Raw genomic sequence first — 19,661 nt, forward strand, 5'->3', positions numbered from 1 at the left:
TCCCCGGTGCGCGTACCGGGGCGCGGCTATAGATATATACATTTTTTGGAACGGAAATTACTCAAAATCCTCTGGAGCACATATCTTGAGACATAGCAAAGGCACATCGGGCTACCAGTCCCTACAATTTTGCCAAGTTTGGTAAAAATCCATTCAGCCGTTCGAGCTAAAAGTGTGACCCACTGCCCTATGGAAATTAACATGGGGAAAACACGTTTTGGGACCCCCCTTTTATCTCGGCCCCCGCTTGACAAATCCCCCCCCCAAACTTTCAGGGAAAGACCGGAGCGCCGCGAAGCAAAGTTGCTGAAAATTTCAGGCAGATTCCTCCACCAGCGCCAAAGTTATTCTAAATAGAATGTTAGGATTTCCCTATGGAAATCAATCCTAACTATAACTACCTACTGGTGACCGCCAGTAGGTAATATATATATATATATATATATATATATATATATATATGTCAGCTCCCAACTCGTCTCCCAAGGAAACAAGTCGACCGCACACAGCTATTTTGAAAAAATATCCATATTAATATTATAAAGAGAAAACCCAAACCTTTGAGGCGGGTAATCTCAGTAACCACAGCACCAATCACAACATCCAATACAGCCTTGGAAAGGGCAGTTGCAGCAAAAGGACATAGGCTATGCAGACGGCCGCCATATACATTTAAAAGGTGAAAGAACCGTGCCAGCAAAGTAGTCCCTTGTGGGCGAGTCTGCGTTCTGCTGTGGGCATGTGCTGGGGGCGTGACAAACGCTGGGGGCATGTGGTACGTTCCGCCCTTCATGCCATGTCTCATATCGTGTGCTAATCCCACCCTGCTCCCTTTAAATACCCCTGCACCCCATAATCATAACCCACCCTTACACCTTAAAATACCCCAACACCCTTAAACAATAACCCATCTTAACCCTATAAATATACCCTGTACCCCAAAACCCAAACCTATCCCTAAATCCTAAAATTACCCCTGTAGCCCAAAACCCAAACCTAGCCCTGAACCCTATAAATATCATTGTACCTCAAAACCCAAACCTACCCCTGAACCCTAAAAATACCCCTGTACTCCAAAACCCAAACCTAGCCCTGACCCCTAAAAATACCACTGTACATCAAAACCACCCCTGAGCACTAAAATACCCCTGTGCCCCAAAACCCAAACCTAGCCCTGAACCCTTAAAATACCCCTGTACCCCAAAACCCAAACCTACCACTGAACCCTAAAAATACCCCTTTACCCCAAAACCCAAATCTAGCCCTGAACCCTAAAAATACCACAGTGCACCAAAACCACCCCTGAACCCTAAAATACCCCTGTGTCCCAAAACCCAAACCAAGCCCTGAACCCTTAAAATACCCCTGTACCCCGTAACCCAAACCTACCACTGAACCCTAAAAATACCCCTGTACCCCAAAACCCAAACCTAGCCCTGTACCCTAAAAATAACCCTGTACCCTAAAACCCAAACCTACACCTGAACCCTAAACTACCCCTGTACCCCAAAACCCAAACTTAGTCCTGAACCCTAAAAATACCCCTGTACCCCAAAACCCAAACCTACCCCTGAATCCTAAAATACCCCTGTACCCCAATACCCAAACCTAGCCCTGAACCCTAAAAATACCCCTGTACCCCAAAACCCATACCTATCCCTAAACCCTACAACTACCCCTGTACCCCATAACCCAAAACTATATCTGAACCCTTAAAATACCCAAACGCCCCAAAACATATACCTCAGTACCCCAAAACATATACCCCTATACCCATACTTACCTCATCCAAACATTAAATAACAAACATGCTTTTACCATTCATGCATTTACAACGAATTTCGTTGTAAATGTATGTGTGGTAAAAGCATATAAAATGTAATGCAATGCGTTATAATGGCATTGCGGAGTCATGGTACTTTTGTAATGAAAGTATGAGGAGTGATGGTATGCGGAAAGAAAGTTGCGGAATAATGGGTGTTTACCCTCCCCCAGGTAAGTACATTGGTGGCACAGCGGCCCACATCTCCAGCAACATACTCATATTTTTTCACCACCCATTTGAAAAATGCACTGGTCTCTCTCATTGATGGCCAGCACTGACATACACTTTTAGACACACCTCCCGCCACAAGTTATAGAATTGCGAACTTATGCGCTGGGGAGCTACGTTCGAATCTCGGCATCAGCTCAACATCCTGTGATTCCAGGCAAATTGCTTAGTCTCCCCGTGCCTACCACAAATGAATGTGTTCTTCTGTAATGTAAATTGTGCTCATGCCATGTTGTCGAGTTCGCGCTATATAATACTGCAAGGAAAAATAAAGTAGGGAAACTCGAGTTCACACACTACTGAACGCTCACTCTTAAGTGCATCAGCAGTGCACTGTGAATTGGAGCGTTTCACAGGCCCATCACAGATAAGAAATGCTATCAAAACGAAATCCTACAAAACAATATACTACTGGCCGGCAGCAATTCATACCCGGACAACGTCGGGACGGGCTGCTAGTGTATATATAAAAGGACTAGCTGATTACGTTTTCATCACTGTGTCCAATATGTATTGAAGAATGAGTGGGTATATAAGTGTCTGGATGGAGGATTTAGTAGGTTTGTGACTGACAGTTTAAGTGAGTGATTACATGTGTCTTACTGAATGCATGGGTTAGTGACTAAACTGTGTGATTGTCTGTATTAGTCTGCCTGTTGTTGTATAAGCTGCTGCATGGGTTGGTCAGTAGCTACATGAGTGTTTATATGGGTTATCTATTGGTTGCCTGAGTATTTGTATGGGTGCTTGAGTGTGTCTGTTTGTGAGGTGTGCGACTCTATGCATAGTAGTTTGAGTATTTGATTCATTGTGTGAATGGGTTCAAGAGTGCATGTGGAAACAGCTGTATGAGTGGGTGAGTGTGTGTTTGGGTGTGTTGGTGAGTAAATGGATGTCTCAATGTTACATGTCCAAGTTACTACATATGTAAAAGGCAGTATACGTGAGAGTCAGTGATTGTGGCTATATGGATGAGTGTGTACTTGTATCAGTGATTGTATAAGGGAGTAAGTATGCATTTGTTTCTGTTTGAATAAGTGATGTGGTGTGTGTATAACTGTTTAGGTCAGTGAATGGAAGTGTGATTGATTATTTGCATGACTGACTCCTTGTGTGAGTTACTCTGGATGAGTTGTGTTGTGTGAGTGTCTGTATAGGTGTATGAGTATTCATGAAAGTGGTCTATTGATGAGTGACTGCATGTATGAGTGAGTGAATGGGTAAATGAGTGGATGAGTGTGTAGACCTAGGAATCAGTGAGTGCGTATGTAGTAACTGGTATTGGTGTGTCGATGGATTCGAAAATGGTAGACTATATTTTACAGTGGGTATACCAAAGGTTATATTAGAGTGTGAGGAGGTGGATCAGATTTTCAGGTAGATGATTTCATCATTGATGTCATTTGAGATGTCATCAGTGATGTCATCAGTGATTTCACTGACCAATTCATGAATGATGTAATATGTGATGTCATCAGCAGTGCATTGCGGGGTGCGAGTTATAGTTAGCTGAACTAAATATGTTGGGGGAATTTCTATGGTTTTGTATGAGAAAAATGTCCAACTATAATATCAGTGAAACCTAAGGTTTTTTCTGTGAATTTCTAATGTTTTTTAAATGCTAATTTCTAACTATAACATGCCTGAAACCTATTGTTTTTTCCGTGAATTTCAAAGGTTTTTAAAATGTTAATTTCGAATTATAATGTTCATTTAACCTATGCTTTTTACAGTAATTTTGAATTTTTTTGTGATATTTTGTAACTTGAATATCCCAAACATTGTTTTGTAATTTTTTTGTTTGTTATTAAAATAATATAATGTCTTCTGTTTTCTTAAATATTAATATATATATTTATTTATTTTTTAGAAAAAAGTGGAGTCCCGCACCCATTGTGTAGCTATCTCGGAGGGTTTGCAGATTCAAACCGCCATATTGGTAAAGTCGTGAAGGATGCCCATTTCAGCCAGCCCACTCTGCTTACGTTTACAGGGAGGGAACTACAACGCTACATGTCCCAAGTCTTCCCTGTAGTGATTTGCTGATCACAGGCCTAGTTGTCAGCATACCACGGCCACTCCCTCACGGCTGCTTTACACCCACATCACACCCATGCAGCACAGGCAACACAGGACATGTGACTCTGCCAATAAAAAGGGCCGGGAGCACGTGCTTGACGCCATTTCCACTCTCTATCTGGGTGTATCCCTGTGGTTATTATGTTGGTGGCAGCCAAGGCACTTTGGCCAACACGGGCCTCCCGCAATGTGGCGATGACTTGAGGTGCACACAGTTGGTGCCACCAGAGCTGAGCGGGTCTGCAGCCTGGGGTGATGCGTAGGACTTAATACACCATCCTGGCAATCAAAACCCAATTTGAATTGTGAGCTCAGCTGGACCGCGTGTATGCCAAAGGCAGCTGGCTGTACAGACATGACTCCTCGGCGCAGTGCAGCAGGATGCGCTGGGGGCCTGTGCTGCGGAATCCAGAAACAGCTGAGGAGGTTGCTCTGGCACGTGGTGGGAGACACACCGGTGGTGGCAGGTATGCATTAGTGTACAGGCAACAGTGGTCCAGTTGTGCCTGCACATTGTTGGAATGCATGTGGTTTCTGTTGCAGTGACTGTGTGCAGTGTCAGCAGGGTGCACAAGTAGTACATGTGCAGAGTCGACAGGGGGCACAAGTAGTACATGTGTACCGTCAATTGCCCCCAACATGTGCAGGAAGCCTGCTATGGTGTGGTTCCCTTGCTTGGTCTCTAGCTGTTCGTGCGCAGTGTGGGTGAAGTGAACATGCAGGTTTATTAAGCTGAAATGAACCGTGATGCTTACAGGTATGATAAATCCTGCATAATGAGTTGTAGCGTTCCTTTTCTTTCCTACGAAGGTTAAAACCACACAGACTTCTTTTAGTGTCATTTTGTGCAGGATTGATCATACCTGTGATCATTCCAGTTTGTCCAAGTGCAATACATTGTACCATATTACATTTGTGACCATACTAACGCTTTACCATTGTCTTCATTTATCCAACAGGTTTCTGAATACAGAGTTTTTGGATGTCCAGGATGATCTACAGTTATTTTGATCCACAAGTTGATGTTTCCCATTGGGAATGTCACTCATTGTTTGATGTTTTTGTGTTGTTCATTTATGTTTTTCTAATAAAATATTGTTTATCCACTACTGTTGACTACTAGACATTTCAGTGACTACAATCTTGGATCTGGAGCATAGAGGCGTCAAGCAAAATCTGGGGTTGGGGTTAGTTGTGCAGGAATACTACGAATTGGGACGAGCGGGTGGTGTGGATACAGGGGCCCTACGTTGCTTTTGTGGACATGCATCCAAGACATATGAGGAAGTTTAATAGGGCTGGCTGTGAGACTCCTCCGACTCTAGCAGTTGTTAGTTGGAAGGTACCAGAGGCCAACAGTCGCAGCACAGCCAGCAGCTTTGTCTGCAGAAGGATGTTGATTGTCCACTGTATTGGTACCATCAGCCTGTGGGCAATGTGGCAGTGTGCACCAACTTGAGAATGGGGCGATAATTCTTTCACCTCTTTTGCTGCGCTAAAGTGTCAATAACTCTGCAATAAGTCCCAATGGTCGGTTATAGGGTGACTAAAACGAGCCCTTGTGTTTATTAGGACTTTGTTGTAGCTACATGCAAAATCACTAGAAAAAAAGATGAAAAAACAAGAAAAGTGGGCAGGGTACAAACACCCTGACCCCCTAGGCCTGCTCAGGGGATCTCTCAAAAACCCCCAGGGCCCAAGCATTCTTACTATTTTTTTTTAAGTGGCTGGGTGCACGAATCTAGATGAAAAATAAAAAAAATTGATGGGGCGTATTCTCAAGGACTTATGGCTGAGTTATAGGCAGTGCAGCAAAAGTGGAGAAAGAATTATCATCCCAATCTCAACCTGGAGAAAACTGCTGATATCGCCAGTTTTCCAGCAACAGCTGCTGCAAAAAAAAATTGCCACCGTCACCACCCTCAGGCCCTCTTCCCCCGGACTACCCCCCACTACCACTGAGGCAGCGCAGAACAGGACAGCGGACCTTCCCAAAACGGCATGGCCCCTCAGTCACACAATGGCTGAATGTTGGGAGAGGTGGTAACTAAATATGTGTGAAGCAGGCAAGTCCCCCATCAATAACAATGCACACAATGCCAAATATAGTGGTGATGTGCTGGACAGACCTCACTATGCAGAGCACAGACCTCTCTATGTGTACATATGCTGCTGGTGCTTGTAGTGCTGTGGACAGTGAATGCAACCATGTTACCTCAGGCTCCCTGCGAACCCAGTGGCACAGCACCGCAGAGTTACGTCTGTACAGACTACTGCCTTTGATGTACACTGCGAACAGCAGTGCTCACAATTCAGATCGAGTCACGATTGCAGATGACGCAGTCCAGTAGGCAACAGACATTGCTACCAGTGAGGCCAGCCCAGAGCGGGCATCATCGTAGGCTGCGCACACGCTGAATGCTTCTGGTGCCACTAACTGTGCAGCTCAACTCAACAACACATGGCTGTGGGCCCTTACTGACTGCTGCCTCCGGCCTACACTGCGGACAGCAGGGCTCACAATTCAGATCGAGTCACGATTGCAGATGATGCTGTCCAGTAGGCAACAGACATTGATACCAGTGAGGCCAGCCCGGAGCGCGCATCTTTGCAGGTTGTGCACACGCTGAATGCTTCTGGTGCCACTAACTGTGCAGTTCAAATCAACAACACGTAGCTGTGGGCCCTTACTGACTGCTGCCTCCGGCCTACACTGCGGACAGCAGGGCTCACAATTCAGATCGAGTCACGATTGCAGATGACGCTGTCCAATAGGCAACAGACATTGCTACCAGTGAGGCCAGCCCGGAGCGCGCATCATCGCAGGCTGCGCACACGCTGAATTCTTCTGGTGCCACTAACTGTGCAGCTCAAATCAACAACACGTAGCCGTGGGCCCTTACTGACTGCTGCCTCCGGCCTACACTGCGGACAGCAGGGCTCACAATTCAGATCGAGTCACGATTGCAGATGACGCTGTCCAGTAGGCAACAGACATTGCTACAAGTGCGGCCCTCCTGGACCACGCATCATTGCTGGTGCTTCAGGTGCCACTAACTCAGTGCACCACAAGTCACTGCAAGTAGCCCTATTGAAGCAGAATTAATTGGGCAAAAGACATTGCTCCCAGTGCGGCCCGTCTGGACCATGCATCATTGCTGGCTGCGCACACGCTGAGCGCTTCTTGTGCCACTAACTCTGTGCAGCTCAAGTGAATGCCACGTGGCTACTGGCCCTTGCTGACCACTGCCTCCGGCCTACATTATGGTCAGCAGGGCTGACAATTCAGATAGAGTTCCGATTGCAGATGACGCAGTCCAGTAGGCAACAGACATTGCTCCCAGTGTGGCCCGCCTGGACCACGCATCATTGCTGGCTGTGCACACGCTGAGTGCTTCAGGTAGCACTAACTGTGCAGCTCAACTCAATGCCACATGCCTGTGGGCCCTTACTGACCACTGCTTCTGGCCTACACTGTGGTCAGCAGGACTCACAATTCAAATTCAGTCTTGATTAATTAATTTCAGAGTCTAGAAGGCAACTAACTATAACGTCCCTGAAACCTACATATTTTGACAACGTATTCCATACATATTTCATCTTTTGTTCCATACGCCTACACTGCGGTCAGCAGGGCTCTCAATTTGAATTCAGTCTTGATTTATTAATTGCAGCGTGAATTGTTCTCTATGTCCTCGGATATTGTCAAGAGGAAGTGACAAAAAGCATTCCGCGATGTATGTACTGACTACTGCCTTCCATCTACACTGCAGACAGCAGGGCTCACAATTCAGATCGAGTCGTGATTGAAAATGACACAGAACAGTAGGCAAGAGACATTGCTCCCAGTGCAGCCCGCCCACACCATGCATCGTCGCTGGCTGCACACACGCTAAATGTTTCTGATGCCACTAACTCAGTGCACCACAAGTCATCGCCACGTGGCCTTATTGAGGCAGAATTCCTTAGGCAAAAGACATTGCTCCCAGTGCGGCCCACCCGAACCACGTATCATCGGTGGCTGCGCACATGCTGAGCTCCACTGTTGTCACTAACTCAGTATACCACAAGTCAACACCACGTGGTTGTGGGTCCTTGCTGACCGTTGCTTCTGGCCTACACTACGTTCAGGGGGTCTCACACAAATCCAATCCAATCCTGTCCTGCAAGGACACGCCATCATCGCTGGCTGCGCACACGCTGAGCTATTCAGGTAGCACTAACTCTGTGCATCACAATTCATGGACCCTTCATGGACCCTTTATGATTGACTTTCATGGTGTAAACATCGGACGCAACAATGTCACCTCAGGCAGCAGGAATATCCTGAGGAAGGATTGTGAAAAACAAGGACCCCCTGGACACTAATATCAGTGAACTCTTAGGGCAGGGACAATAATGTGTGAACGAACACCCTAGGCAGTCAATAGCAGTGGCAAAGCAAGTAATATCAATTGACAGTAAGCACTATAGGTAAGAAAAAAGGTTTAAAATGGTCAAGGCTTTAATATAGACAATTAAAATTCATACACATACATAACATAGTCATAACTATACAATGTAAACATAAGGCTTAAAAAACATACATTTCATTGGTCTATAAGCATACATATGAAAATCAATATAATTAAACTTATAAAAATCACACTGTGGCGAGTGCAACTCGACGCACGTTTCGGTGTAAGGACGCCTTCTTCAGGAGCCACAAAAAGGTGATGATATCTGAAACACACATTGAAAATTATCAAGACAATTTATTATACCTCTTATTTTAAAAAAGTACATCAAAACATCAAAAACAATTTCATGTTGAATCATAAACCTAAGTAGTCACTGTCAAAAGAAAATGTAATATCATGCTGCCATGACAATTTAATATAATAATAGACAAAATTGTGCCGCACTCAAGTTATGGAGGGTAAAAGGAGTTTTTTACATTATATCATTTCAAGAGTAAACAGACCTATTTACAAAACACTTAGAGGCATGTTCCCTCAATTCATAAAAGCGAAAAATGGTAATAGAGGCTTTCTTATATAAGAGAGTACAATATACAGTAAACATACAATCATGATGGTAATAAGGACTATTCTCTTTATATTTATACATGTCTTCAATTCATACACTTTTAAATACATCCATAATCAGTATTCTCTGTAAGATGGCCCAAACTGTATAAAGCGATCAGTCTCTTGAGCAATCAATGGATACAATGTTCATCAAACCGAATATGTTCCTAAAGCATACAGATCGTTGAACAATTAATTGGAGTGTAGCTTCTGGGTTGATCGAGCAAGCAATAGTTAAATACCATGTGGGCATATTACGTGATGACACAGACATTTCCTGAAGAGACATTAACAGTTTCTTCACATGAGCACGCTCATTTCTGGTGCCCCTACCTCAGTGTACCCCAAGTCATTGACCCTTTACGATACAAACTTTTGTGCGGGATTTAAGATCTGGTGCCCCTACCTTAGTGCACCACAAGTCATGGACCCTTTATGATCGAATCTCTGTGTGTGATCCGATGATCACTGTTGTCGTTGTTCCCAGCACCAACCATTCCCTGAGGGCTGGCTTACACTCACCCACATGCATCCAGCACAGACATCTCTGGACATGTGACCCTAGTAATAAAAAGGGGCCAAGCACATGTGCCAGTAGCCAGTTTGACTATCTATCTAACTGTGTCCATGTGTTCATTATGTATGCATGATGGCCCTGGGCCCTAACACATTACATTGTGCTGTTGACTGCGCACACGACCATTTTACCTCTGGCAGTGAGGAAGACCTTGGTTATGTAACTTTGTCTGGGTCATTCTATGAGTACATGGATAGAGACTGGAAGATTAGAGTACTGCAAGGAGAGTGTATGGTGAATTTATAAGTGTTTAGGGATTGTCAGAAAGATTGGATAAGTAGATATGTTGGCGGAGCCTAAACCCTAGTCACAAGCTTGGCTCTAATTGGCTGCCAAGCAACCATTGGCAACACCGGTGGAGCGTCAGGATTGCAAACCAAGTCTCAGGAGAGCCGGTGCTACGCATGGAGCCTGAGTAGGCACTGCGCCAGTTCCTGAGGCGCCCGCCTTCTTTGCTACTTGATCTCCACAGCCTTGCACTAGTACCCTAGGTTCCCGCATATAAAAATCTGGGCCATTGGCTAGCGGGAATACCGCACGGATGCCTGGGAACCGAGTCCAGGAGCTTGGAATTCCCATTGTGGTATACTGCATTCTCATTCAGTGGATACCCTCTCAGGTCGTTAATCTCTGGATCAAGGAATTCTGACTGTTGGATCCTCTGAGCCCTTCCACTGGATCCCCTAAAGCGAGCTGCTGGGTACGTGGAGCACTGGTAATAAAAGGCCCAGAATCCTGTCTGCAAGATATTCCCAGCCCCACAGCTGGATCATTGAAATATGGCAGATAGAATCTACGGCATTCTGTAAGCATGAGCGGAGTAGGCAGTGCCGGCATTCTCCAGTCAGGGGCTCAACTAGAGCTACATTTCGGGGAAGGCTGATAAAAATTTCAGGGGGGTCTAATTCTTCCAGTGATAGGCAGAGTGGAGATGCAGGGGCTCTAAGAAGGGGTGAAAACACAACAAATCCTCGTTTACAGGTAAATGGTCTTTTAAAGACCTGTGAAGCACTCGAGTGCCACACACCCAGCGAGTTCCTACTAGGGGGCCGCGGTTAGAGCCGTGTACCCAGCATGTTCACACTAAGGAGGTCGCGCTGAGAGCCGCGTACCCAGCGCGTTCACACTAGGGAGCCGTGCTGAGCGCCACGTTAGGATCGCCACTTCCATTAATTTACATTCATGAGGACCCCATCCTCCGGGGCATGCCAAATTCTTAAATGTTTTTAATAATCATTAGGAAGGGTGGCCCCGTGGTACCCCTTCCCTTGTCTACTTCTTGCCATGGGGACCCCATCCCCAGAGGCCTGGCCTCTTCATTGAGGACCGTGGGGGGAGCCCCAATGCCCCATGGTCCCGTCGGCTCACCGCCTCCTGCAGGAACTCGTATTGCTTTTGGGCAAGGGGAGCTGCTAGCATGCAGCTCCCCTTGCCCAAAAGCAATCCTGCTTTGCTTCATTGAAGCAAGAGCAGGTTTTCCTCCTCTCACTTCACCGAAGCAAACCAGGGTTTGCTATGACAGGACGGGAGACGTGCTTCCACCCTGTCATAGCAAACAACAATGTCCGGGAGTGGGCTCCCCGGGACATTTCAGGAGCTGGCCCTGGGGGGTGGCAGTCCCCAGGGCCATCAGGGCTCCAGGAGGGGGGTTGTGGGGCTCCCTCCCTCTATTTTCAAAGCCCTGGGAGGTGGTGGTCCCTGGGGCTTCGGGGGCCCACAAGGCCCCCCTGCATATTTAATTAAAGCCCTCGGGGTAGCGATCCCCGGAGCTTGAGGGGCCTCGGAGGCCCCCCAATAATTACAAAACAATCCCCGGGGAGGTGGCGGCCCGGGGCTGCAGGAGGGCTGTGTGCCCTCCCGCACCTAATATACATAGCCCCGGGGAGGTGGAGGTCCCCAGGGCTGCAGAGTCCACGCAGGCCCCCGCAAGATAATTGTACGATTGCCCTAAGAACTTGGCCCACCCGGGAGCTCATTTAAATGAAGTGGGGGAGTCCCTGCTTAATTTTTTTATTTTTTTGCCCGATTCGCGCACCCATGGTGCATTGGGACTGTTCTACCGAGTCACAAGATGGCTGCCAACACTTCCTAATTTGAATTGTTGGCAGCCAATCACAGTAAAGCTCGTGGTCTTGGCAGCCAATCATGGTGAAGCTCGTGGTCGGGAGGGTGCGCAAACCCACTGCTGCCCCAGATATCGATACTTATATTTTTTTTAATTTTTCAGCAACTACTGAACGGATTTACACCATTTATAAAAAAAAGTTGCTTTCTGAATCAAGCACTACCTTTTTGCCAAATTTGGTGTAATTCCATTCAGCAGTTTGGGCTGTAGCCTTGGCTAAAGTTTCCTATGGGAAATTGATTTTTAGACTTTTATTTTTGAATTTCTCAACAACTTGTGAACCGATTTACACCATTTAAAAAAAAAGGTTGCTTTCTGAACCAAGCGCTACCTTTTTGCCAAATTTGGTGTAATTCCGTTCAGCAGTTTGGGCTGTAGCCTTGGCTAAAGTTTCCTATGGGAAATTGATTTTTAGACTTTTGTTTTTTTAATTTCTCAACAACTTCTGAACTGATTTACACCATTTAAAAAAAAGGTCACTTTCTGAACTAAGCACTACCTTTTTGCCAAATTTGGTGTAATTCCGTTCAGCAGTTCTGGCTGCAGCCTGTAATAAAATTTCCTATGGAAATTAACATGGAGAAAACACTTTTTGGGACCCCCCTTTTTTATCAGTCCCCGCTTGACGAATCACCCCCAAACATTCAGGATAGGAGCTGACCTGGATAAACCTTTTTGGGAGAATTTCACGAACATTTGTCAAACGACGACAAAGTTATTAGCAAATCAAAAAAAGCTTTTCCTATGGATACTAGGTTCTAACTATAACTACCTACTGGCGATCCCCAGTAGGTATTATCCAAGAAAATGTTTTCCAAGCAAAGGGGCTCCCATCCCTGCAGGGCAGCTTCATGGACATGGGCATGGAGCGACCCGTGAATTGGAACACCAAAGCACACAAAAGAAGTGAAGATCAACGTAGAAATCACTGGCTATATTGCATTGCATGGTTAGCAGGACATCTCTTTACACATTTCAGCTGTTATTTCTGGCCTTGCTCACAGGTGAGGTAAATCTTTGATTAGGTGAACTAGCACTTTTTTAACCCACAATGGTCACATGACCATGTCCATAATGCACCAGGTTGTTGTTACAAACAGAGGTGAGTATATAATACAGCTTGCTAGCATCCAATAACCACAGTTTGCTGACATCATTGGCACAGTGCCTGAATCTGGAAAACCGAGTGCACTGTAATGTTTAAAAAATAAAGTGTCATGTACTTTTGCAAAGTTCAAATGAATGTTTAAAATCCTCCTGATGTACTACAACATATCACCAAGTCTCACAATGCAATGCCATGAATTCTAAATTGCTTCCTCGTTTTGCTCCCTTTCGCGCTGTCATGCAGAAATACCATGGAAATCCTTTCATCTGCATGGTGGCGTGCGGGACATGCTCCCTTATTTAAATCCAAGAAAATGTTCTGCAAGCAAAGGTGCCCCCTTCCCTGTGTAATGTTGGGCCCTAGGCCCGCATTAGGTAAATGAGGTCGACACGGACACCAGGATAGTGGGCTGCTTAATGGGCCACGAGCACGTGCGCTCTGCCCCCTTACTTGACCGGGTCACCTGACTCGTGACGCCGGTGGTGGGTGGATGTATAGTGTGGGTTACAACTTCCAAAAGACTAGAACGTGTCCAGCAGGATACCACATTCCTCCCAAACTTTAATAAAAATTAAAGGAACAAAGTCCGAACCTGCGGGAGAAAATAAACACATAATATACTATCGTCACGATTTTACAAAAGTCTCTTCAGCTGCTTGACGGATGATGACGGTGGAAACTTGCAGCTGGAACTACTAGTTCACATGGGCATGACGTCCTGGCGCTCCATGGATGAGCCCTTCTGGACTTTCAGCCTCGCTCTTGTGGTGACGACAGACAGATGCCAAGATGGTAGATCTGGTGGATGTTGTTTTCTACCAGTCCATCTGGTTTCTTCACTGGCGGCAGCATGGCTTCACTTTGCAAAAGAGGGAGTAGTTGAAGGACATCCTTCTCACTAGGACGCCCCTCTCGCAGGTGTTCTCCTGCCACGAGATATTCCGGAGGCCCTCTTCATCAGGTTTCCACTGGGCCGGGTGTTCTCCGCAGTGTTGCTCCAACTCCACAGTCTGCGTGTGAATGGAGGAGACGATGAGAGTATCACCACAAAGTCCGTAGCTCCACCTGGAGGGTGGTTGTTAACTCCTGCCTTTGCGCACAAGTTCCTCTTCTTCCTGGGACGTGCAGGATAGACGGCGGTGGATCCACCTCTCTTGTCGGGACCCTCTGCCACTGGTGTCCCTGAGGCCTTTGCCCCTTGGATATCCACAGGCTGGTGTGGAGTGGTCAGTTCTCCTTCTGCCAGACGTCTGAGCGCTCTCCCCATCCAGACTTCCGCTCAATCCCAAAGGTAGGTGTTGCCAATGGTCCAGCCTGTTCATTCCTGCAGCTGACAGGTTGTCAGAGGACTTGTAAGTAGATGCCTGTTCTACCCCTGGTGCCACCGATGCTCTCCTGGACATGTACGTCATTGTGACCAGACCGCGTGGTCTGCTTTATTCTCCTTGCGGCCAGACTGGGTGGTTGGCTTCTTTTCCCTTGCGACCAGACTGGGTGGTCGGCTTCTTCCTGGTGAGTCTTCATACTTCCGGTGATCTGCGTGATCACTGTTCTTTTCTGTTGCAAAGCTTTTGCTTTGGCGTGCTTTTGTCTGCGCTCTTTGGGTGCTTCTCTGTGTCCGGAGGGTTACGCCACCGCTCCTGTGACTTTCGCTGGCGTCGTTGCACCATTTAATGTGGTTGCTGCAGTTCCTCAGGAATTCACTGCGTGTCCTCTTTGGTGGCATATGCTCTGGTGCCTTGGTTGCCGCTGTGGTGACCACCTGTGGCCATCAGGCATCACCTCCTCTTCTTTACCGCAGTTCCTGGCAGTGTCACACTCTAGGTCGCTTGTTTGCTTTTCTTGCTGCTGTGTGGCGTCCTTGCGCCAGTCTCGCGCTGCTGTGTGTTTTGTTGGATGTGGCAGTCTGTACAGTCTCTGTGCTAATGTGCACTTGCCTTGTTCTATTTCCACTTCGCAGCCTGTTGTCCTCTGCTGGGAGTCTGCTTTGCTTTGGCGCGCCTGGTGTCACTAGTGCAGGGCTGCAGTGATCTCTCACTTTCTTTTTTTTATTATTATATTTAAATTTGTAAAGCCCTCAGCTACCCGTAGGTTTCCCGGTGCTAACTCAACAAACAGAGAGGGAAGGGCAGAGGGGAGGAAGCTTACATGTTAAATAGCCAGTGTTTCACTTGTTTGCGAAATCTAAGATAATTGGGTTCTTTTCGTGACTGAAGGGGGAGAGAGTTCCAGAGTGAAGGGGCAAGCCAAGCAAAGGAACCGCCTCCCATTCTGGCTTTTCTAATTCTGGGTACTGAGAAAAGGTGTTGGTTGGATGAACGCAAAGTGCGGGGGGGACAGTGATGATGGACTAAAGATGTGAGATATGGTGGGGCCGAACCGTTGTTTATTTTGTGCATAATGCAGAGTGCTTTGAATTTCGAGCGATTTTCAATGCGTAACCAGTGGAGTGCGCGGAGGGAGTTAGAGGTGGGGGCGGTGTTGGGTAGTCTGCAGAGTAGTCGTGCCGCCATGTTCTGAATGGTTTGAAGTTTACGGGTTACCACTTTGCTGGCGCCCAGGAGAAGGATGTTACTGTAGTCCAGTCTAGAAGTAATAAGAGCCTGGACAACAGTTTTCTGGGTATCCACAGGCAGCATCCAGATGATTTTACGCAGCCATTTGATGATTGTGATACAGGTGGAAGAGGTTTTAATCACATGGCTTTTCATGGATAGCTGATCGTCAAAGATCACTCCTAAGTTTCGAGCTGATTTAGAGGGAGTGGGAGGAGTGCCCATTTGAGCGGGCCAGTGTTGGGGTCCCCATAAAGTGGTATTATGTCCGAACAGAAGAAGTTCTGTTTTTCCCCCATTCAGTTGGAGTTTGTTGTCCAACATCCAGGCTGCAATGTTACTCAGTCCTGAGCAGAGGGCAGATGAGGGGGCATGGGGGTCTGAGGAAAGGGAGTAGATGATCTGGGTATCATCTGCGTAGGAGTAAATTGTGAGCCCAGCTTGCTCTGCAATGGACGCCAGAGGTCTGACGTATAGATTGAAGAGCAAGGGGCTCAGGATGGAACCCTGTGGTACTCCATACGCAGATGTAAAGGTTAGGGAAGCAGAAGAGGAGGAGAACACTAGGAAGGTACGGTTAGATAGGAAGCTAATAAGCCAGTTGAGAGCAGAGCCGGTGATGCCTGATGATCGGAGGGCGTTAACGAGGATGGGATGGGAAACCGTATCGAAGGCGGCACTCAAATCCAATAGGATGAGTGCCACGGTTTCCCCCCTATCGACTCGGAAACGGATGTTTTCTGAGACTCCCAGCAAGGTAGATTCCGTTGAGAAACCGGTTCTGAAACCTGACTGTGATGGATGTAAGATACCGTTTAGCTCAACGTGGGTGGAGAGTTGAGAGTTAATGTGTTTTTCTAAAATTTTTGAAAATACTGGGATAAGTGAGATGGGGCGAAAGTTGGCTAAAATGCTGGAATCAGCATTGGCTTTTTTTAGTAGAGGTATTATCATCGCATGTTTCCATGCGGAAGGTACCGTAGCTTATTTTAGGGAGGAGTTTAAAAGCTCCATGATGAGTTCGAGGGAGGCGTTGTCCAGTTTTTTTAAAATTTGGGGAGGAATAGGATCTAGTGGGGAACCGGATTTAATTTTATTGATGATATCAGAGAGAGTTTTAATGTTGAGTGGGTCCCATGTGTCGATCAATGGAGCGATCGGAGGGCAGGTATCAGATGTGAGCATAGAGTCACGGGAAGGCGTAGGTGGAAAGGAGTGGGTCGGTAAGGAGTGACTGGGGCTGTAGTCATCTGGTGTCTCTTGCTCGAGGGATGAGGTTGGGGCCAGTGAGTTGGGTAAAGTGGGACAGTGGGATGAGGTGCCAAAATTGGAGTAGATGGTGTCAATTTTGGCGGTGAAGAATTCAGCTATTGAGTTGCATTGCGATGTATTAAGACAGGGAGCTTTGGGCTGGCAAAGTGCTCCCGAGAGTTTTTGCACTACCTTGAAGAGTGTCTTTGGGCGATTTGTTGCTTCAAGGATAGTGTGATTAACATGTTGAGCTTTGGCATCTTTACATAGGGAGTGGTATTTTTGTAAAGCGGCTTTATAGCTTTGTTTAGAGCATGAGTCATATTTTATACGCCATTTGCGCTCCAGACCCTTGCAAATGGTTTTTTCTTTTTTTTAAAGCTTCAGTGAACCAGGGTGCAGGAGGATTATGATAATTGTGCGATAGCATGCGTAGAGGTAGGCATGCATCGGCGGCCTGTGTAAGCCAGGAGTTTATAGCAACGGACGTTGCAGTGCTAGTGTCTTCCAAAAGAGGTCTAGTATTTTTGAGACAGATGTTGAATTTGTTTAAGTCCAATTTATTCCAGTTTCTGGATAGCCTGGGTTCTGCGGGGTTGTGGGAGTTGTTAAGTTGCTGACCTAGTTTGATAGTAAATGTCACCATGTAATGGTCAGACCATATGATGGGTGAGGGAGCCTTACAATCGATGGCCTCCAGGTTAGATGGAATGGGGTCCAGAAGGTTCCCTGCTTTGTGCGTGGGACCAGAGTTGTGTAAAGAAATGTTTAAAGCAGCCAAATCTTGTAAGAGATTGCTGCTTATAGTGCATGAGGGGTCATTCAGGTGCAGATTGAGGTCACCGATAATAGAAAAATTGGTTGAGGTCTGAATTAGTGGTGCTATATATTCGGGAATGGAGGCTGCCCAGGAATTCGCCGGGCCCGGAGGGCGGTAGATCAGTAGCCCAGAGAGGGTAAAGTTGGGGGAGAGCGAGAGCTTGAACAGACCGGCCTCGCAGTTAGGCATTGCAGAGTCTTCCCATTTGCAGGAATGTAGCCTATTATAGATTATGGCTATACCTCCACCGTCTTTCTTTGGTCTATTTTTTCCCACGTAGGTGTAATTGTCAGGGAGAGCGGCCGCAATATCTGGGCCAGAGTGATCTTTAAGCCATGTCTCTGTGAGAAAAAGGGCTGCGGGTTTCTCCGAGACAAGAAGATCAAAAATTTCTCTACTATGTTTACCTAAAAATCTGCAGATAAGGCTAATCAGCATCCTGGTTTGGGTCTGGTCTGCAACCGTAGGTTTGGAGCATGCGGGAGGGAAGTTAGAGGTGGCTATGTTGGTTGTAGAAGGGAGGGAGGTAAGGGGAAGCAAGCAGGTCTGGCAGGTACTTGGGGCGCAGTAAGGGTTCAGGATAGTGCAGTGAGCATGCTGGGATGGCATGAGTCTAAGGAGGGCTTCCCTGGAGTAGATGTAAAATGGTCCTGATGGGAGAGGGCCAGGTGGTATGGTCCCGGGTCCCGGCCCGTCGCAGACGTTTGCAGACGGGCTTGCCTTAGGCGCGCCTTCGGCGCGCAAACGGCACGCCCGCTGCGCTCGTCCGCTGCGCTTCCTAGGGTTGCACATTTATATATGAGTGCCAGAAGAAAGGACCAGGGGGTGTGGCCTCGAGTGGGCGTGGCTAGCGGCCTCGCCGCTGATGGCGGCGTCAGGAGAATGCGGCAGAATTAGCGGTGGACACAGGTCCAAACAACAGACTAAAGGTATTTGTTAAAATCAATACACAGAATACACAGTTTTCAATTTAAAACGCAGTTTGCACGAGCTTCCTCCCGGCTTTCCACCTCAGGAGAAGTGAGAGTTACCAAGCGCTCGCAGTCAGCGCTGATAAGCTGGTGGGCAGGGGGCGTGGCCTCGAGTGGGCGTGGCTAGCGGCCTCGCCGCTAATGGCGGCGTCAGGAGAATGCGACAGAATTAGCGGTGGACACAGGTCCAAACAACAGACTAACGGTATTTGTTAAAATCAATACACAGAATACACAGTTTTCAATTTAAAACGCAGTTTGCACGAGCTTCCTCCCGGCTTTCCGCCTCAGGAGAAGTGAGAGTTACCAAGCGCTCGCAGTCAGCGCTGATAGGCTGGAGACAAGGGGGCGTGGCCTCGAGTGGGCGTGGCTAGCGGCCTCACCGCTGATGGCGGCGTCAGGAGAATGCGGCAGAATTAGCGGTGGACACAGGTCCAAACAACAGACTAAAGGTATTTGTTAAAATCAATACACAGAATACACAGTTTTCAATTTAAAACGCAGTTTGCACGAGCTTCCTCCCGGCTTTCCGCCTCAGGAGAAGTGAGAGTTACCAAGCGCTCGCAGTCAGCGCTGATAAGCTGGTGGGCAGGGGGCGTGGCCTCGAGTGGGCGTGGCTAGCGGCCTCGCCGCTGATGGCGGTGTCAGGAGAATGCGGCAGAATTAGCGGTGGACACAGGTCCAAACAACAGACTAAAGGTATTTGTTAAAATCAATACACAGAATACACAGTTTTCAATTTAAAACGCAGTTTGCACGAGCTTCCTCCCGGCTTTCCGCCTCAGGAGAAGTGAGAGTTACCAAGCGCTCGCAGTCAGCGCTGATGAGCTGGTGGGCAGGGGGCGTGGCCTTGAGTGGGCGTGGCTAGCGGCCTCGCCGCTGATGGCGGCGTCAGGAGAATGCGGCAGAATTAGCGGTGGACACAGGTCCAAACAACAGACTAAAGGTATTTGTTAAAATCAATACACAGAATACACAGTTTTTAATTTAAAACGCAGTTTGCACAAGCTTCCTCCCGGCTTTCCGCCTCAGGAGAAGTGAGAGTTCTCTCTA

This window comes from Lissotriton helveticus, chromosome 1_1 (genome assembly GCF_964261635.1).
Source record: "Lissotriton helveticus chromosome 1_1, aLisHel1.1, whole genome shotgun sequence".
In the NCBI taxonomy this organism is placed as follows: Eukaryota; Metazoa; Chordata; class Amphibia; order Caudata; family Salamandridae; genus Lissotriton; species Lissotriton helveticus.